General features: G+C 42.1%; 1 protein-coding gene and 1 pseudogene across 2 annotated transcripts in view; one reads left to right on the top strand and one right to left on the bottom strand.

Annotated features, from left to right (window-relative positions):
* Zzef1 (zinc finger ZZ-type and EF-hand domain containing 1) overlaps window positions 1-19,354 on the top strand; it is a 135,488-nt gene that overhangs the window by 5,592 nt on the left and 110,542 nt on the right. The gene's annotated exons all lie outside the window — the stretch shown is intronic.
* LOC116908841 lies at window positions 18,273-18,578 on the bottom strand (annotated as a pseudogene).

The following is a 19,354-nucleotide window of genomic DNA, read 5'->3' as shown; positions in this document are numbered from 1 at the left end:
TTGAGGTGAGATTTAAGATGACTAGATCTTATTTTTATTAATTTGCCATGTTGTAAAACTGAGTGAAGGGACAGTCTGGTTGTGTTTGTTTTTGAGACAGTCTGAAGCCTGAGTCAAACTCAAAGCAGTGCTCCTGCTTCAGTCTCTTAAGTGCTAGTTACCACGCCTGCCTTTGGAAGGGTTGTTTTGACTTATCTCTGTTTATGGTTCTGGCACAAAGCTATTGCCTGATAACTATTTCACCTGTGGCCCTGGTGTGCTTGATCAAGCTGAGTAAGACAGGCTTCACACATGGCCTGACCTTTCATTAACCAGCTATTTCTTGGATTTGGAAGAAGCAGCTAAATATGTGAAAACTGAAAACATTCACTGTTGGGTTTAGGAAGAATCTGGAGAAAAGTTATAATGTGCACTTTGGTATTTGGTTGACTGTCTTAGAGTGGCTCTGAACTAAGAACTATGCAGGAGGAATCACATACATGCACTTATTCACCCTTACACCAGATGTGGACATACACCATAAAGTTGTAGCCAACTACAACTGTGTAACCCCCTGTTCAGCTTTCTCAGCTCCCTACTGCCCAGAAACTAGATATATACTCTTCTGAACAGGTTGGAGCCAACAGGTCAGTCTGTCTCCCTTCCGGACTTTCTTCCCCACTGCCTAAGCCAGAGGTTCTCAACCTGTAGGTTACAACCTCAACCTGTAGGTTGGCAAAACTCTACCTCCAAAAATATTTACATTATGATTTATAACACTAGCAAAATTACAGTTGTGAAATAGCAACAAAAATAATTTTATGCTTGGGGATCACTACAGCATGAACTGTATTAAAGGGTTGCAGCATTAGGAAGATACTGTGCTCCTAGCTGGGGAGACACCTGCTTTGTCCTTTGCTAACCTAGCCTTTTCAGTTTCCCATCTTGGCACCATTGTCTGGTTAACTCCAAACCTTCCAGAGGCAGGATTCAGATGGCTCTTTGCTCTGTTCCAAGCCTCAAGTCCACAGAGCAGCACTTAAGAGTAGTATGAAATTTGAGAATGCTTCACCAAACCCAAGACATAAGAGGTGAAAGGAATTTGCCTGGCAGAGGAAGAAAGATATTCCAGTTACAGCGCACAGCATGTGCAGATGTATTGAGTGGAGAGAGCTTTAACACATGGGCACTGAGAGGAGAGTGAGCTCACTCTCAGTGCCGTCTCTTGCTCTGCTCAGTCTGTTAATTCTGTAACAAGTCTGTGCTTTATGAGAACGCACATTCTACTACTCTTCTTTAGGCTGAGCGGGAATTGGACTTGGAGTCTGCCTGCTCCTAACTAAAGCCAAGGTTCACTGTTCTCAAGACATATGGTTTTTATTTTATTTTAGTTAAACACTGTGTAGCTCTGGCTAGCCTGGAATGCAGTGGATTGACCATGCCAGCCTCTAACTTTATGAGACCTACTTTCTGCATCCCAAGTGCTGGGATTAAAGATGTATGCCACCATGCCTGGTCATGCCAGGTGGTCTTTATCACCTCACTTGACCACTCTGTGACTCAACTTCTTCACTGGTTAAAGAAACAGAATAATGGTGTCTGCCTTATGTGATTGGTGTGGGCATTGAGTTAGTTCCTGAAAAGGGCCTGGAAGAAGGGTACCTGGAGTGCTAAATGCTCAGGGAGGTAATAGGGAGGGAATGGTTATGGTATTTTCATGGGTGTTTTCTCCAGCAGCTGTACAATAGCAAGAAATGTGAGACTGCCCTACAGATGTGCAAACTGAGCCCTTTAGTAGGTAGATAACCTGCCCAGTCAACCAGTGGCAGACCTGAGACTTGATCTAGACTTTAAAATGCCTATGGAGGTTATCTGTGGAGGACATGGAAGAAAAAAGAGGTTGCACTGAGTCAGCTCAGATTCTTGTGCCTTGTGCCAGTTAGACAGGATGCAGCCTTCGTAATTAAGCTAGCGCAGTATCGTCTGCTGGTCTAAGCCCACAGCTCCGGTCTCTGATTATTTCAACGTCAGTTTTTGTGGTATAGTGTTTGTTGTTGTTTGGTTTGGTGTGCAGTACTAGAGGTTAAACTAAGGACATGCTAGGCAGGCACTGTATCACTGAGCTGTATCTCTGCCTTACAATGTGTCTTGATCTCACTAGCAGTTAAGGAGTTTAAACAGGAATGGATAAGGTTAAACACTAGAGTCAGGTTTCCCTTCTCAGTCTGGTTCTAGTATACTTTTTGTTGTTATTGTCTTGTTTGTTTGCTTGAGACATGGTCTTACTATGTAGCCTCGCTGGCCTTGGATTTATAATCCTACTGACTCAGCCTTCAGAGTGTAGGGATTATAGGCATGTGCCACCAAACATGGCTTTGCTCCTGCTGAGATGATCTAAACCTCTCTTCTTGACCCAGCTCTATACCATGAACCCTGCCTTTTTGTTTATCTGTACATAATAAATCCACCTCCTTGTTCAGCTATGTACAATAATTCCATTGAGCTTTTCGGATGCTGTTAGTGGAGCCCATCTGATGGAGACATCAGAGAGCCCAGTCCACCAGATCCTGGGGCTGGGGCAGGGAGTGGAGAGAGGGCACAGAGGTATGTGTCTTTGTGTGTCTTTTCTTAATTCCCTCACCACCCCCAGTCAGGTACATTCCTGTGACCTTGCAAGGATGCAACAGGTGGGACTTGCCATATTTTAGAATATGGGCTAGAATATTGAGTTTTGGAGACTTCTTTCCAAGGCAATGTTTGTGCAAGGCAATTGTCCCTTCAGTATATTAGAAATCTTCTTAGAATCTGATGTTTGTTTAAAAGAGAAACAGAATAGAATGGAATAGAGAAATCTCATAATACATCTATCTGATGAAAGAAGATATTATTTCATCAGATTTCTATATCAAATATATGCATCCCTAGTCTCTTAGCATAATTAAATAATTAACATTGGTGGATCAGCAAACAAAACTTGATAAATGCTACTATGAGTTTCACTGGCAAACTGCAGGGATACCAAAGTGGACAACAAGAATGAGAATGAGACTAAGGCCTTCCCAAATAGAGAACGGCTAAATGGAGGGAGACGTGGGACTTAGAAGACCTGATCCCTGTTCTCTCTGATTTCCAGGGAGACAAAAGGAGCAGGTGTGTTCTGAATGGTCTCCCCAAGGGGTAACTTATGCCAGGAAATGTCTATTCACTATAGAAAAGAGAATGACTCAGAGGACACTATAGAAAAGAGACATCCTCAGAGATGCTGGAGAAGGGTTCTGATGTCATGTATCATACCTTCTCTTCCCCATACTGGGGATTGAACCTTGGACCTAATACAAGGCAAATGCTCTCCCACTGAACTACAGCCCCAAGGCATAAGCAGTAAAAGCTTTGTATTCAACATGAGGGCTCCTGTGGACCTAGGATGGTCAGCCTTCTCTGCCCTTGATAACTCTGCAGTGGTCTCGTGTGCCTTACTGTAATACTTTAGCTTCTCAGACCCTCTCCCATTTCTTTTTTCTGACCTTTGTCCATCTCTTCATTTCCTGCCCTGTTTCCTCCCGTCACACCAGGCTGGTTGCCATACAATCTGCCATGCACTCTTTGTGTGCCCATATTCTGTCTCTTCTGTCTGGGACAGCCTGCATGTATTTATAGACTTTCCAGCCTTCCCACTTACCCAGCAGAGCTCATACAAGAGTTACTTTCTCTGAGTATTTCCCATTAATGCCCAGTCCCCTCTTGGGTTTCTGATTTCTGCAGTGTTGGTTGGCTTATGGTATAGTGGTTGGTAGTGGGGGGGTCCAGAATCACATAGACCAGAATTCAAATCTCAGCCATTATTTACCAATACTAACTATGTGGCCTTGAACAAAATACTGTCTTTATTCCTCACCACTGAAAAGAAAGCCTGGCCTGTAGGGTTACTGTGGCAAGTTGAATAGGTTGTTGTGAAGTGCTCAGAACTCTGTGTGTGCAGCTAAGGCTCTGTGTAAATAAGCTGTTATGGTAGTTAATGCTGTCACTTTTCTTGGTGTAATGATCACATCTATGACATTGCTGCTGTTAGTTTATAGATATGTTATAGGCTATGAGGGGTTTAGAGGGCAAGTCCTAGCCTGTTCGTCTTTATATCCACAGCTCCAAGCACAGTCAGGCATGTGTATAATGGCTGTTTCTGATATAGCACTGAATCAGTGTGTGCACAATTCGGTGATGCAGTTTATAAAGCATGGCGGATGCTAAGGATGTGAACATTTTTTAAAGAACAACTTCTGGGTGTTAGGAAATTAAGTATTAATTTGAAGATGCTGTTAACAAAGCTGTTGTGATTTTTTTCAACTCAAACGCCTTTATGTTTTGCGTAAAAATTTTTATTGTATTCATTAACTATTGACAGATGAACAAGATTGCTAAAAACAAGTGTCACTATTCCTAGTTTTGCTTGGGTGGGTCTTTTACTGGCGATGTATGGTGGGAATTATGTGTGAAGTGGCGGTTGTGCAGCAGTGAGTGCCGGCAGCACCTGAAGTGTAAGCGTTGGTGGGAATGGGACTTGGCTCCTACTTCAGGGTTTAGAGTGTGAGACTAAGTTGCAAGGCTGAAAGGCTTAGCCTGGGCAGCAGGACATGGATGGAGGACAGGGATGGAGCTAAGAGACATTTTAAGCATCTGGCCCCCAGACTGCAAGGAACACCAGGGTTTTCCTGATGAAAGGAAGGAGAATGGAGTTGATTCATTGGCTGTTGAGTGACCTTGAACAAGTTTCCTGGCCTTTCTATAGGGCTCTAGAATGAGTAATGATTAGCATATCATTACTGTTATGAGAATTAATATACATATAAAATATTTTCACAATGCCTTGATTTTAGCAATCCCTCAAACATTACTTAAGTTTCCCCACCCATATATTATTCCCAGGCGAATGTATTATTGCTGTGATAACTATGGACCTTGGACCTTGGACTCATACAATATCATTTTTCTCAGTGTGTCAGAAAGCTAGAAAGCAGCCTGCTGGCTGTGGCGCACACTTTTAACCCCTGCTCTCAGGAGTCAGTGGGACAGGCAGAGAGGCAGAGGCAGGTAGCAGACAGGTCTCTGTGAGTTCGAGGCCAGCCTGATCTACAGTGCAAGTTCCAGCACAGTCAGGGTTACAACACACACACACACACACACACACACACACACACACACACACACACACACACACACACACACACACACACACACACACACACACCCCTATCTCAAAAAACTGGAACAAAAAAGAAAAGAAAAAGAAAAAAATAAAGCTAGAAATTAGATATTACCTAGTCCTGTTGTAATCTCATCTGGACACTCAGGGTTCTATGCCACCTCCCTCCCATGTCTACTTTTTATATTTGGGATATGCTTTGAGTCTTTGTGGAGCTACCAAATGGAATGCAGGGCCTCATGTAAGCAAGACTAGCGCTGAGAAAATGAGTTATACCTCCAACCTCAAAGTTTCCCAGCTTTTAAATGTTCTTTTTTATTTTCACAAAGGCACTGTATGTAGATTACACAAGACTGGAAATGCAGATAAGTGAAATTAGGAAACTATAAAATCTATTACTACTATTAACATCTAAATTTTTTCTGGTCTTTTAAACACATACACATATTTATTTACTAATATGGAAAACACACAGATACCTTTTCTTCAAACAATATTTTTTGTAATCTACTTTATTTAAATTACATTTTAATTTAAATTCTTATGTGTGCATGTGGGAGGTATATGTGTATCAGGTGTTCATGTGGAGGCTGTGGAGGTGAGAAGACATCTTGTGAGAATTGGGTTCTACCATCTACGACTTGGGTCCCAGAGACTGATCTCAGCTCATCAGAATTGGCAGCAAGCACCTCATCTCCTGAGCACCTCTCCAGCCTACTTACTTTATTTTAGTTAATAATCTTCAGCTTTCCATGCCTGTTTAATCACATACCCAATCCATATTCAAGTTATTCAGTTGTTCAAACAGTCTCATTAATGGTTGGTGTCTCCAGTTTGTGTAGAAAATATTACCCAAAGGAGAGGAAACATTACATTGCTTTTTAAAGTGGGTCTGCAAAACTGGGTGTAGTCATGCAGGCCTTTAATCCCAGCATTCAGCTGATGAATCTCTGACTATGGAGCCAGCTTGCTCTACACAGAGAGTTCCAGGCTAGCCAGGACTCTGTCTCAAAAAAGAAAAATGGTTGTGGGGGTCAGGGGTTTGGGGTGCTGGAAAGAGAGTCGTTGGGTAGCAGAGTTTGCTGCTGAAGTCTGACAACCTGAATCTAAGCCAAAGACTGTGGTACAAGAAAACCAGTTCCTCATGCTGGCCTCTGACCTCCACATGTGACTTGGCACACGCACATCTCAACACACTATACATACACATGGTATGTCTTTTAAAAAATAAAAAGCTACTCATCCATTCTGAGCTCGAAGTAGGTACTTTCCCTTTTTGTCTCTTAGTTGGGAATGGTAGCACACACCTTTCATCCCAACATTCAGGACACAGAGGCCAGTATGTTCTACATAGTGAGTTCCAGGCTACCCAAGGCTACACATAGTGAGACCTTGTCTTAAAAAAAATTGAAAGGGCAATTTTTATTAGTTATACATGTGCAGAGTGTAGAGTCCACCAGACTTAAGAGTGGCCCTGTTCTCCTTCCCAAAAATAGTTCTACTTCCCCCAAACAGTTGCTTTCCAGCAATTTGGCTATTTCTTGGGTATTCATCATGGTATCACCAACCTAGTAACATGCTTATATCACTTATTTTAAATTTAAAAGATATTTACTTTATGTGTATTATATGTCTGACTGTGTATGTCTGTGCATTATGTGTGTACAGGAGCTCAAGAAGGTCAGACGAGGGATTGGAAGGCCTGGAGTTGGGGTTAGAGATAGTCATGAATCAGCATGTGGGGGCTGGCAGTCAAACCCAGGTGCTCTAGGAGAGCAAGCCGGGCCCTTAACAACGACGAATCTCTCCAGCCCACTTCTCTGAGGTGTGTAGTAGTGGTTTACCCCTCACAAATGAGATGAGTCTTTTCTCCCCCTGACCACACCTGCACACCTGCTGTTCTCATTAGGTTTGTTTAAATCACCATTTTATGTTCTCATAACAAACATTAGGTAAGTTGTTTTCCTGTAGTTGATTTCTGTAGTATCCCACTATGACTTCCCCTTACTGAGAAATCTTTTTAGTTTCTCTGGAATTAACAATTGAATTGGTACTTAAAAAAAAAAAAAAAAAGACTTGCTGTGTGAGGGATCAAACCCTGGCCTTCCACATCAAACCTTCAGCCTTCTACAAAAGCACTTGTCACTGTGCCTCAAATGCAGCCCCTGGTACTTTTATTGTCTTTATTTTTTTAGGTCTTTTATCATTAGCTAAGGTTCAGATTCTCTGTAATTTATCTAAATGTCATCAAATGAAAGTGGCCAACATATTCTGATACATGGATATTCTATCAGCAGCTTCTTATATTTTTAAGACAAAGTTACTATGCAGCTTTGGCTGGCCTGAAACTTACTGTATATTCTATCCAGACTGGCCACACTTATAAAGCTCCACCTGCCTATGCTTCCCAAGTGCTGGGACTAAAAGCATTTTTCACTATACCTACCCTACCTTCTTAAAATTTTAAAAGATTTATATTTATGTGCATGTTTTGTGAATATGTATTATGTGTGTGAAGCAGCCCTCACAGGCTAGAAGAGGGTGTTGGATCCCTTGGACCTGGAGTTACTAATGATTGGGGGCTACCCAGGTGGATACTGGGAACCCCAAACTTGGGACCTCTAGAAGAGCAGCAAGTGCCCTTAACCACTGAGCCATGTCTCCAGCCCCAGCTTTCTTGATGTCTTTTAATTAGTTAATTATCTTTGGACAGACTCTTACTGTGTAACTCATGTAAGTCTGCCTGGCTTTGCTTCTGCCTCTACTCCTTGCTCACTTTGTCGTCGTCGTCGTCGTCGTCGTCGTCGTCGTCGTCGTCGTCGTCGTCGTCGTTCTTCTTCTTCTTCTTCTTCTTCTTCTTCTTCTTCTTCTTCTTCTTCTTCTTCTTCTTCTTCTTCTTCTTCTTCTTCTTCTTCTTCTTCTTCTTCTTCTTCTTCCTTCTCTTTTTCCTCCTCCTTCTTCTTCTTCTTCTTCTTCTTCTTCTTCTCCTTCTTCTTCTTCTTCTTCTTTTTCTTTATTTACTTGGGTATTTCTTATTTACATTTCGATTGTTATTCCCTTTCTTGGTTTCTAGGCCAACATCCTCCTAACCCCTCCCCCTCCCCTTCTCTATGGGTGTTCCCCTCCCCATCCTCCCCCCATTACCGCCCTCCCCCCAACAATCACATTCACTGGGGGTTCAGTCTTGGCAGGACCAAGGGCTTCCCCTTCCACTGGTGCTCTTACTAGAATATTCATTGCTAGCTATGAGGTTGGAGCCCAGGGTCAGTCCATGTATAGTCTTTGGGTAGTGGCTTAGTCCCTGGGAGCTCTGGTTGGTTGGCATTGTTGTTCATATGTGGTCTCAAGCCCCTTCAAGCTCTTTTAGTCCTTTCTAAGATTCCTTCAACGGGGGTCCCATTCTCAGTTTAGCGGTTTAATGATGGCATTCGCCTATGTATTTGCTGTATTCTGGCTGTGTCTCTCAGGAGGGATCTACATCTGGTTCCTGTCAGCCTGCACTTTGCTTCATCCATCTTATCTAGTTTGGTGGCTGTATATATATGGGCCACATGTGGGGCAGGCTCTGAATGGGTGTTCCTTCAGCCTCTGTTCTAAACTTTGCCTCCCTATTCCCTCCCAAGGGTATTCTTGTTCCCCTTTTAAAGAAGGAACGAAGCATCCGCATTTTGGTTATCCTTCTTGATTTTCATGTGTTCTGTGCATTTAGGGTAATTCGAGCATTTGGGCTAATATCCACTTATCAATGAGTGCATACCATGTGTGTTTTTCTGTGATTGGGTTACCTCACTCAGGATGATACTTTCCAGTTCCATCCATTTGCCTATGAATTTCATAAAGTCATTGTTTTTGATAGCTGAGTAATATTCCATTGTGTAGATGTACCACATTTTCTCTGTATCCATTCCTCTGTTGAAGGGCATCTGGGTTCTTTCCAGCTTCTGGCTATTATAAATAAGTCTGCTATGAACATAGTGGAGCACGTGTCTTTGTTATATGTTGGGGCATCTTTTGGGTATATGCCCAAGAGAGGTATAGCTGGGTCCTCAGGTAGTTCAATTTCCAATTTTCTGAGGAACCTCCAGACTGATTTCCAGAATGGTTGTACCAGTCTGCAATCCCACCAACAATGGAGGAATGTTCCTCTTTCTCCACATCCTCGCCAGCATTTGCTGTCACCTGAGTTTTTGATCTTAGCCATTCTCACTGGTGTGAGGTGAAATCTCAGGGTTGTTTTGATTTGCATTTCCCTTATGACTAAAGATGTTGAACATTTCTTTAGGTGTTTCTCAGCCATTCGGCATTCCTCAGCTGTGAATTCTTTGTTTAGCTCTGAACCCCATTTTTTAATAGGGTTATTTTTCTCCCTCCGGTCTAACTTCTTGAGTTCTTTGTATATTTTGGATATAAGCCCTCTATCAGTTGTAGGATTGGTAAAGATCTTTTCCCAATCTGTTGCTTGCCGTTTTGTCCTAACAACAGTGTCCTTTGCCTTACAGAAGCTTTGCAGTTTTATGAGATCCCATTTGTTGATTCTTGATCTTAGAGCATAAGCCATTGGTGTTTTGTTCAGGAAGTTTTCTACAGTGCCCACGTGTTTGAGATGCTTCCCCACTTTTTCTTCTATTAGTTTGAGTGTATCTGGTTTGATGTGGAGGTCCTTGATCCACTTGGACTTAAGCTTTGTACAGGGTGATAAGCATGGATCGATCTGCATTCTTCTACATGCTGACCTCCAGTTGAACCAGCACCATTGGCTGAAAATGCTATCTTTTTTCCATTGGATGGTTTTGGCTCCTTTGTCAAAAATCAAGTGACCATAGGTGTGTGGGTTCATTTCTGGGTCTTCAATTCTATTCCACTGGTCTATCTGTCTGTCTCTGTACCAATACCATGCAATTTTTATCACTATTGCTCTGTAATACTGCTTGAGTTCAAGGATAGTGATTCCCCCGAAAGTCCTTTTATTGTTGAGGATAGTTTTAGCTATCCTGGGTTTTTTGTTATTCCAGATGAATTTGCAAATTGTTCTGTCTAACTCTCTGAAGAATTGGGTTGGTATTTTGATGGGGATTGCATTGAATCTGTAGATCTCTTTTGATAAAATGGCCATTTTTACTATATTAATCATGCCAATCCATGAGTATGGGAGATCTTTCCATCTTCTGAGGTCTTCTTCAATTTCTTTCTTCAGAGGCTTGAAGTTCTTTTTTTTTTTTTTTTTTTTTTTTTGTTTTTTTTTTTCTTAGCTGGGGTCCGAACCCCGGGCCTTGCGCTTCCTTGGCAAGCGCTCTACCACTGAGCTAAATCCCCAACCCCAAGGCTTGAAGTTCTTATCATACAGATCTTTCACTTGCTTGGTTAAAAGTCACACCAAGGTATTTTATATTATTTGGGACTATTATGAAGGGTGTTGTTTCCCTAATTTCTTTCTCGGCTTGTTTCTCTTTTGTGTAGAGGAAGGCTACTGATTTATTTGAGTTAATTTTATACCCAGACACTTTGCTGAAGGTGTTTATCAGGTTTAGTAGTTCTCTGGTGGAACTTTTGAGATCACTTAAATATACTATCATATCATCTGCAAATAGTGATATTTTGACTTCTTCTTTTCCAATCTGTATCCCTTTGATCTCCTTTTGTTGTCTGATTGCTCTGGCTAGAACTTCAAGAACTATATTGAATAAGTAGGGAGAGAGTGGGCAGCCTTGTCTAGTCCCTGATTTTAGTGGGATTGCTTCAAGTTTCTCTCCATTTAGTTTAATGTTAGCTACTGGTTTGATGTATATGGCTTTTACTATATTTAGGTATGGGCCTTGAATTCCTATTCTATCCAGGACTTTTATCATGAAGGGGTGTTGAATTTTGTCAAACACTTTCTCAGCATCTAATGAAATGATCATGTGGTTTTTATCTTTCAGTTTGTTTATATAATGGAGTACATTGATGGTTTTCCGTATATTAAACCATCCCTGCATGCCTGGGATGAAGCCTACTTGATCATGGTGGATGATTGTTTTGATGTACTCTTGGATTCGGTCCCTTCAGATCCGGGCAGTGTCTGGACCGCAGGGGACCTGCCACTTGGGTGCCCCTATTTTCCTGTTCCCAGAGGCCCTATACAGTTTCCTCTTGGGCCAGGGATGTGGGCAGGGGTGGGCAGTATTGGTGTTCTCTACCGCTCTGCAGTCCAGGAGTGCCCACCTGTCAGGGTGGTGAGCTCTCTCTCCCATGGGGTTTGGGGAGCAGGGAGCCTGGGCGGGGATCAGCTCACTTTGTCTTTTTAAAGGAACAGTCTCCCTGAGTGTTGTGATTTGCCATAAGATGAGTTTGTTTTATTACAAACTGCTATGCTGGTGCCTCAGACTCTACATCCTGAAGCACCTTCTGAATAAGGAACTTTTCCTTTTTTTTATTTTTTGAGCTGTGTATGTATAAGAATGTCTTTATTCTATGCTCACAGTATTGTGGCTGAGTGGTGACTTCTGGGTTAGAAAGCCCCCCCCTCCCAAAAGATGCCAGAGGTACCTTTCTCACTACCTTCTGTCTCTACTGTGTCTACTGATTGGTCACATTCTGATTTTTTAACCTTTTACCAAGAAAGTGTTTCTCCTTCCTAGAAATAAGAACTTCTGTTTCCCTCACTATTAGGGAATTTCTTCTCTTTTTTGAGATAGTGTCTTACTTTATATTATAGCACAGGCTAGCCTTAAACTTGGAATCCTCTTCCTCTGCCTCTCTAGTGATGGGATTTCACTTTGTGCCATGGTGCCTGGCTGCTATAAGGACTTGTCCTTACATTATTCTACTGGTCATTATGTAGGTCATTCTTCCTTTGAACATCCAAATTTATATGCAATTGTGATTTCCTCTGCTGCATTCTGCGTCCGTAGCGTCTCTCTGGAACTTAGTTGTTTGGAAGTTGACCTTCTACATCAGTCTGCTTGACTTCCTTTTTCCCTCCTAGTTTCTATCATTTCTTTTTGCTCTATTTTCTGGTCCCTTTAGTAAACTTTGCCCTTTCAATCTTTCTAATGAAAGTTTCTTAGTTTTTTTGAGACAGGGTCTCACTGTATAGTATAGCCCTGAGTGGCCTGGTACTTGATGTTTAGCCCCAGCCTGGCCTCAAATCCATAGTAGTTCTGCCACAGTATCCCAAGGGCAGGTAAAATTCTCAGGACAGTCCAGAACTCAGTATGTAACTCAGGGGCTAAGCTTGAATTCCAGGGCCTCCTGCCCTAGCCTTCCGAGTACAGGATGGTGATCTGCTCTTAGCAGCAGTTCTTTGTTATGGGTTGGAAGCTGCAGTATTTTCTTATGTCAGTTACTAAGTAGTGTTTCACAACTTGATCCTATTGACACCCATTGACCAGTTCATTTTAATGGGGTGAGTTTTATGGGAAATGAGATAATAAACCTCAGTAAAACTAGGGTTAAAATACCTTTAAGCATCTTTATGAAGAATTAATCACCCTTTTGAAGTTTTCTTCTTCCTATATAATCTTTCTTTTCTGTGTTGTTTTTTTTTTTTTTTTTTTTTCTGCCACAGTTCTTTTTTATGAGACTGGGACCTCCTGAACCCAGGGCCTTATGCTTCCCTAGGCAATTTTAATGGGGTGAGTTTTGGGAAATGCTCTACCACTGAGCTAAATCCCCAACCCCTCTTTTCTGTGTTTTTATAGTAGGTTTTTTCTCCGTTGTATAGTGATTCTAGGCTATCCACTCACCAGAGAATGAGGGACTAGACCCAATATTCAGGATACAGAGGCAAGATATTCACTGTGAATTTGAGACTAATTTGAGCTACATAGCAAGTTTTCAGACTAGTAATAGTGTGAGACACTGTCTCAAAATAAAACAAAAACAATAATAAAAGAATAAGGAACTAGAGCTGGGCTGCTATTCAGGAGGCTGAAGCAGGATCACAAGTAAAAGGTCTGCTTGTGCAACAGAATTGGCTCAAGGTCAGCCTAAGTAAGACTCTGTGGAGGGATGTGGTGGGGTGGGGTGGTTTACAGCCTGACTGCTCTGTGTGTCTGGCTATGGCCTATGAGCCTGACTATAAGATACATTGGCCAGGCACTATGGGGTGATTCTGTGTTACCTGTTCTCTTAGACTCGTCAGCTTCCTCAGAGAAGACTGTTCTGTCTCTTTCTAGAAGGGTATGAAACTGGCTGCTAGCATGTGGGAGCTCTGGAGAAGGCTGTCCTTAACCACTTGGCAAGGGGACACCAGCCTCCCATTTGCAGTGTGGCATTCTCACTTCTAGCTGCCTGCCATTTTCCAGTCTCTACTCTACAGCTCTCTGGAGAGTTAAGCCTCTGCCAAGATGGAAGAATGCCTTTTTAAAAATGGGAACATTTTTAAAAACATAGGAAAATGGAGACAGTAGTGGACTGATTCCCACATACCTTAGCCATTTTCAACAATTGCCAACTCAAGGCAAATTTTATTTGTTCTAAACACTACCAATTTTCCCTGGCCTAAATTATTTAAAAGCAAAGCTTGACATTTTATCTATGTCATTGTGCATTCTTAAAATAGATTTATTTATTTGTTATTTTGTGTGTATGAATGTTTTGCCTACATGTCTGAATGCACACCATATGCATGCAGTGCCTGAGGAGGCCAGAAGAGGGCATCAGATCCTCTAGAACTGGAGTTAAAGATAGTGTGAGCCACCACCATGTGGGTGCTGGGAACAGAACCCAGGTCCTCTGCAAGAACAACCAGTGTAATTAAGCACTGAGCTACCTCTCTCGAACCCCTCATTGTACAATTCTAAAATATAAGGACTCAAAACTGTGAAGAAAAAAAAGCACCCTTAATACTATTATCACTCTCTTAACTTAGAAGCAAACCAACAAAAAAAATTGAACAGTTCTTTAAGATGAATGTTCACCTGTTAATTTCTGCTGCTTTCTAAATGTGCTTTTCAGGTAGCAGTACCTATTGCTACCAATACCAAAGAGTTCCGCAGTGTAGGGCTCAGGCTACCTGTCCGGCTCCGCCCTCTGCTGCACTCAGTTGTCCTCTAGGCTCAGGCCAGCTTCATTCCAAACTTGCTGCTGTTCTTGGTGGTCATCCATGGTACTGGTTGGACTCTTTTGCTACAACTGGGCTGCACTTCCACCAGTAGCCTCTCCTGGGCTGCCTTCTGGGACTCCAGCCCTGTCACAGTGCCAACCAAGCCTCATCTGCATTCCATTGCCTCTTCCTTCATCATTGCCTTAAAAAATCCAGTACCACCTGGGTGACTCAGCTGCCAGCACCAGGTACAATTTGGCCATCTCTAGAACACAGTTCTGTGTGCTAACTCTGAAGAAACATTTTTCAAAAGATTCCACTTCAATGATAGTGGTCTCTAATCACTGCTAATTTCTCAGCCCTGACTGACCAGCATCCATTACCCCAGCAAAGCAAAGGTTTAACTTTAGTAGTTCTGGTATGTTGTTAATCACAGCCCCAGCTAACCTGCCTCTGCCTCCTGAGTTCTGGGATTAAAGGCCTAAACCACCACGGCCTGGTCCAGAAATTCTTAACTCAAAATCTGCAATGGTCCGGTAGAGGCTTTGAGTGACTCTTAAATATCCCTATGGAATTTCACAAGCCAGGCCTCCATCCTTTGCTTTCAAGAGACTTTAGGTTTTAAAAAGATTTTTGGTTATTTTTAAGAGCGTAAACCTTTTTTAAAAAAAGATTTATTTATTTATCTTATGTATATGAGCACACTGTAGCTGTCTTCAGACACACCAGACCCCATTACAGATGGTTGTGAGCCACCATATGGTTGCTGGGAGTTCAACCCAGGACCTCTGGGAAGAGCAGTCAGTGCTCTTAACCGCTGAGCCATCTCTCCTGCCTGAGGCTAAACTTTTAAAACTGTTTGAATTTGGTACTGTGGGACTTCTTAAAGTTTGTTGAATCTTTTAATATTGTGATATTAATATTAATGTGTGATCTTGGGGATGAACAAGAAAGGAAAGGTTGTGGCTTAACAGTGATGTGTCTATTTCAAGTTGACAAGGGGTCAGTTGTGTTGGCTAGTTTTATGTCAACTTGACACTCAATTGAGAAAAAATACTTTTGTAAGATTGGGCTGTAGGGATTCAATGCAATTCCCATCAAAATTCCAACTCAATTCTTCATAGAGTTAGAAAGAGCAATTTGCAAAACAAATTTGTAAATAACAAAAAAATCCAGGATAGCAAAAACTATCCTCAACAATAAAAGAACTTCTGGGGGAATCACTCTCCCTGACCTCAAGCAGTATTACAGAGCAACAGTGATAAAAAAAAAAAAAAACCTGTATGGTACTGGTACAGAGACAGAAAGGTAGATCAATGGAATAGAATTGAAGACCCAGAAATGAACCCACACACTCATGGTCACTTGATCTTTGACAAAGGAGCTAAAACCATATAGTGGGGAAAAGATAGCATTTTCAACAAATGGTGCTGGTTCAACTGGAGGTCAGCATGTAGAAGAATGCAAATCAATCCATTCTTATCACCCTGTACAAAGCTTAAGTCCAAGTGGATCAAGGACCTCCACATAAAACCTCAAACTAATAGAAGAAAAAGTGGGGAAGCATCTCAAACACGTGGGCACTGTAGAAAACTTCCTGAACAAAACACCAATGGCTTATGCTCTAAGATCAAGAATCAACAAATGGGATCTCATAAAACTGCAAAGTTTCTGTAAGGCAAAGGACACTGTCATTAGGACACAGCAGCAACCAACAGATTGGGAAATGATCTTTACCAATCCTAATCTGATATAGGTCTAATATTCAAAATATTTAAAGAACTCACGAAGTTAGACTCCAGAGAGCCAAATCACTCTATTAAAAAGTGGGGTACAGAGCTAAACAAAGAATTTTCAGCTGAGGAATATCGAATGGCTTAGAAGTAACTAAAGAAATGTTCAACATTCTCTCTCTCTCTCTCTCTCTCTCTCTCTCTCTCTCTCTCTCTCTCTCTCTCTCTCTCTCTCTTTCGGAGCTGAGGACTGAACCCAGGGCCTTGCGCTTGCTAGGCAAGCGCTCTACCACTGAGCTAAATCCCCAACCCTTCAACATTCTTAGTCATCATGGAAAAGCAAAATTAGAACAACCCTGAGATTCTACCTCATACCAGTCAGAATGGCTAAGATCAAAAACTCATGTGACAACAGATGCTGGTGAGGACGTGGAGAAAGAGGAACACTTGTCCATTGTTGGTGGAGTTGCTGTTACAACCACTCTGGAAATCAGCCTGAAGGTTCCTCAGAAAATTGGACATTGAACTACCTGAGGACCCAGCTATACCACTCCTGGGCATATAACCAAAAGATGCTCCAACATACAACAAAGACACATGCTCCACTATGTTCATAGCAGCCTTATTATATAAGATAGCCAGAAGCTGGAAAGAACCCAGATGCCTTTCAACTGAGAAATGGATATAGAAAATGTGGTACATCTACACAATGGAGAACTACTCAGCTATCAAAAATAATGACTTTGTGAAATTCACAGGCAAATGGATGTAACTAGAAAATATCATCCTGAGTGAGGTAACCCAATTATAAAAAAACCACACGGGGTTGGGGATTTAGCTCAGTGGTAGATTGCTTGCCTAGCAAGCGCAAGGCCCTGGGTTCGGTCCCCAGCTCCGGGGGAAAAAAAAAACAAACCACACATGGTATGCACTCAATGATAAGTGGATATTAGCCTAAAAGCTCGAATTACCCAAGATACAATCCATAGACCATGTGAAGCACAAGAAGAAGGACAACCAAAGTACAGATGCTTCAGTTCTTCTTAAAAGGGGGGACAAAAATATTCATAGAAGGATATAGGGAGACAAAGTTTGGAACAGAGACTGAAGCAATGGCCATTCAGAGTCTGCCCCTCTCCCCTACCTGGGGATCCAGCGCGCGCGCATGCGCGCACACACACACACACACACACACACACACGGCCACCAAACCTAGACAATATTAATGAAGTCAAGAAGTGGATACTGACAGGAGCCTGATATACCTGTCTCCTGAAAGGCTCAGCCAGAACATGACAAATACAGAGGTGAATGCTAGCAGCAAACCATTGAACTGAGAACTGGATCCCCGTTGGAGGAGTTAGAGAAAGGATTGAAGGAACTGAAGGGGCTTGCAACCCCATAAGAACAATACCAATCAATCAACCAGAGCTCCCAGGGACTAAACCACCATCTAAAATGTACACATGGACAGATCCCTGGCTCTAGCTGCATATGTAGCAGAGGATAGCCTTGTTGGGTACCAATGGGAGGAGAAGCCCTTAGTCCTGCCAAGGCTGGACCCCCCAGTGTAGGGGAATGTCAGGGCAGGAGGCAGAAAGTAGGGGTGGGTGGTTGGGGAGGGGGGAAACCCTTATGGAAGAAGGGGGAGTAGGATGGGATAGGGGGTTGTGGACAGGAAATTGGAAAAGGGAATAACATTTGAAATGTAAATAAAAATATCCAATAAAAAAGTGAAAGTTTAAAAAAAAGATGGGGTTGGGGATTTAGCTCAGTGGTAGAGCGCTTGCCTAGGAAGCGCAAGGCTCTCCAGCTCCAAAAAAAAAGAACCAAAAAAAAAAAAAAAGTCCTCTTGGACATTTAACTTTAAAAAAAAGATGAGCTAGGAAAATTAATGGGAACTATTAACTCATATTTTAAGAGTTGGACAAGCTACACAAGAGCAAATATGACTGAGAAATCTCTAATATTTTCTCTGATTCTTACTCACTTTTTTATGTCCTTGACACATAAAATAATGTTTTACAGTAATTTGATTTTGAAAACACAGACACACTGAAGTTCTTAACTTAGTTGCTTCTCTATTGAAAAGTTACCAAAACGTGAAGCAAACAAAAATAAACTGTGTTCCAATGATGAACTCTACAAAAGTGGATGTGTATGAAATGACTGACAAAGAAGAGTTCAGAATACATGACAGAGGAAATGATCAAGCAGAAGACTCTATATACCCAAAGGTACAGTTGTCATTATGCAGTCAAAAGAGTAGAAGGAGAAAAGAATGGAGGGACCCGCTGATTTTCCCTAGGGTACAGGATTTCAGGCTTTCTTTTGTATATATCTCCAAAATGTGTTTATTGGGAACGTTCCCACTCACCTTGAATCAGGGGCTTTCAGTGCTGCTTCCTCCTGAAGGAGCATCCTTCTGTCAGCCTTGCTTTCCCACTGTAGGCTGACAGAGTACAGTGGAGCAGCCAACACACAAGACTACCGTCTGTGCATGGCTAAAGCCCGTGGTGATTTTATAGCATCCTGGGCATTTCACATCCATAAAGTAGGAATTGGGGCTCTGCACCAGGCGCTTTCCCTTGTGCTTCCTTTTCTCCTCTTCTGGAGAGGAATGAAGATCCTTTGCGAGAGGCATGTTCTCGTAGGGAGGTCATCACCACCGGAAAGGTCGGGCTTTCATTACTGTCTGGTTCGCTGTGCTCTCTTAGGATGACAATGAGGAAGACAACACCGTCCCTCTCCCCCTCATTTGAAGAGGAGTAGGAAGGACCAGGCCTTACAGGATCCTTGAGCTATGGAGTTGACAAGCAGTAACAATAGAAGGAACCAAAGCAACATTGGTAACCCCAATCATAAGAAGGAGCCAGAGAACTGCTTAACCTAGAGCACTGCTGAACCAGACTCCAGTGTCCCTGTCCTCCCAAGAGGAGGACTATGAAGTGTGCCAAGACCAAGATCCTCATTTCCACATTAACAGCATCTTGAAGGAGGCTCATTTCTACAGCCTCCAGCAGAGAGGACTCTTCGACATGATGGCCTAGGCATCCTTTTGTTTATAAAAATCAGTGACATTCATGCAAATCAGTCTTGGCTTTTGTCTGTATTTTTCAGTGAAAGGTCAATGGGCATTGTATTATTTTGCTGTTTTGTTCCACCACTACAATCTCAAAGGGTCATTCTTGACAGTTTGATATGTTTCCTGTCACGTCTGATGTCTTATTCATGTTAAAATAGCAGCATGAGGACTTCTCCTGAGACTGAATGGATTACAGGTTCAGTTCACATTGGTTTCCAGGTTGCTCATTTAGGGTGTCCACATTAAATGTTGTTTTAAAAAGTGATTTCCTTATTTTGAAAAATTTAGTGGCCTGATAAAAGTTTGTGTGCGTTTCATTGAAATGTAAAAGAATA

Source organism: Rattus rattus, chromosome 9, assembly GCF_011064425.1.
Source record: "Rattus rattus isolate New Zealand chromosome 9, Rrattus_CSIRO_v1, whole genome shotgun sequence".
Classification (NCBI taxonomy): domain Eukaryota; kingdom Metazoa; phylum Chordata; class Mammalia; order Rodentia; family Muridae; genus Rattus; species Rattus rattus.
The sequence above is the reverse complement of the archived record's forward strand: the minus strand, read 5'-3'. Positions and strand labels throughout refer to the sequence as shown.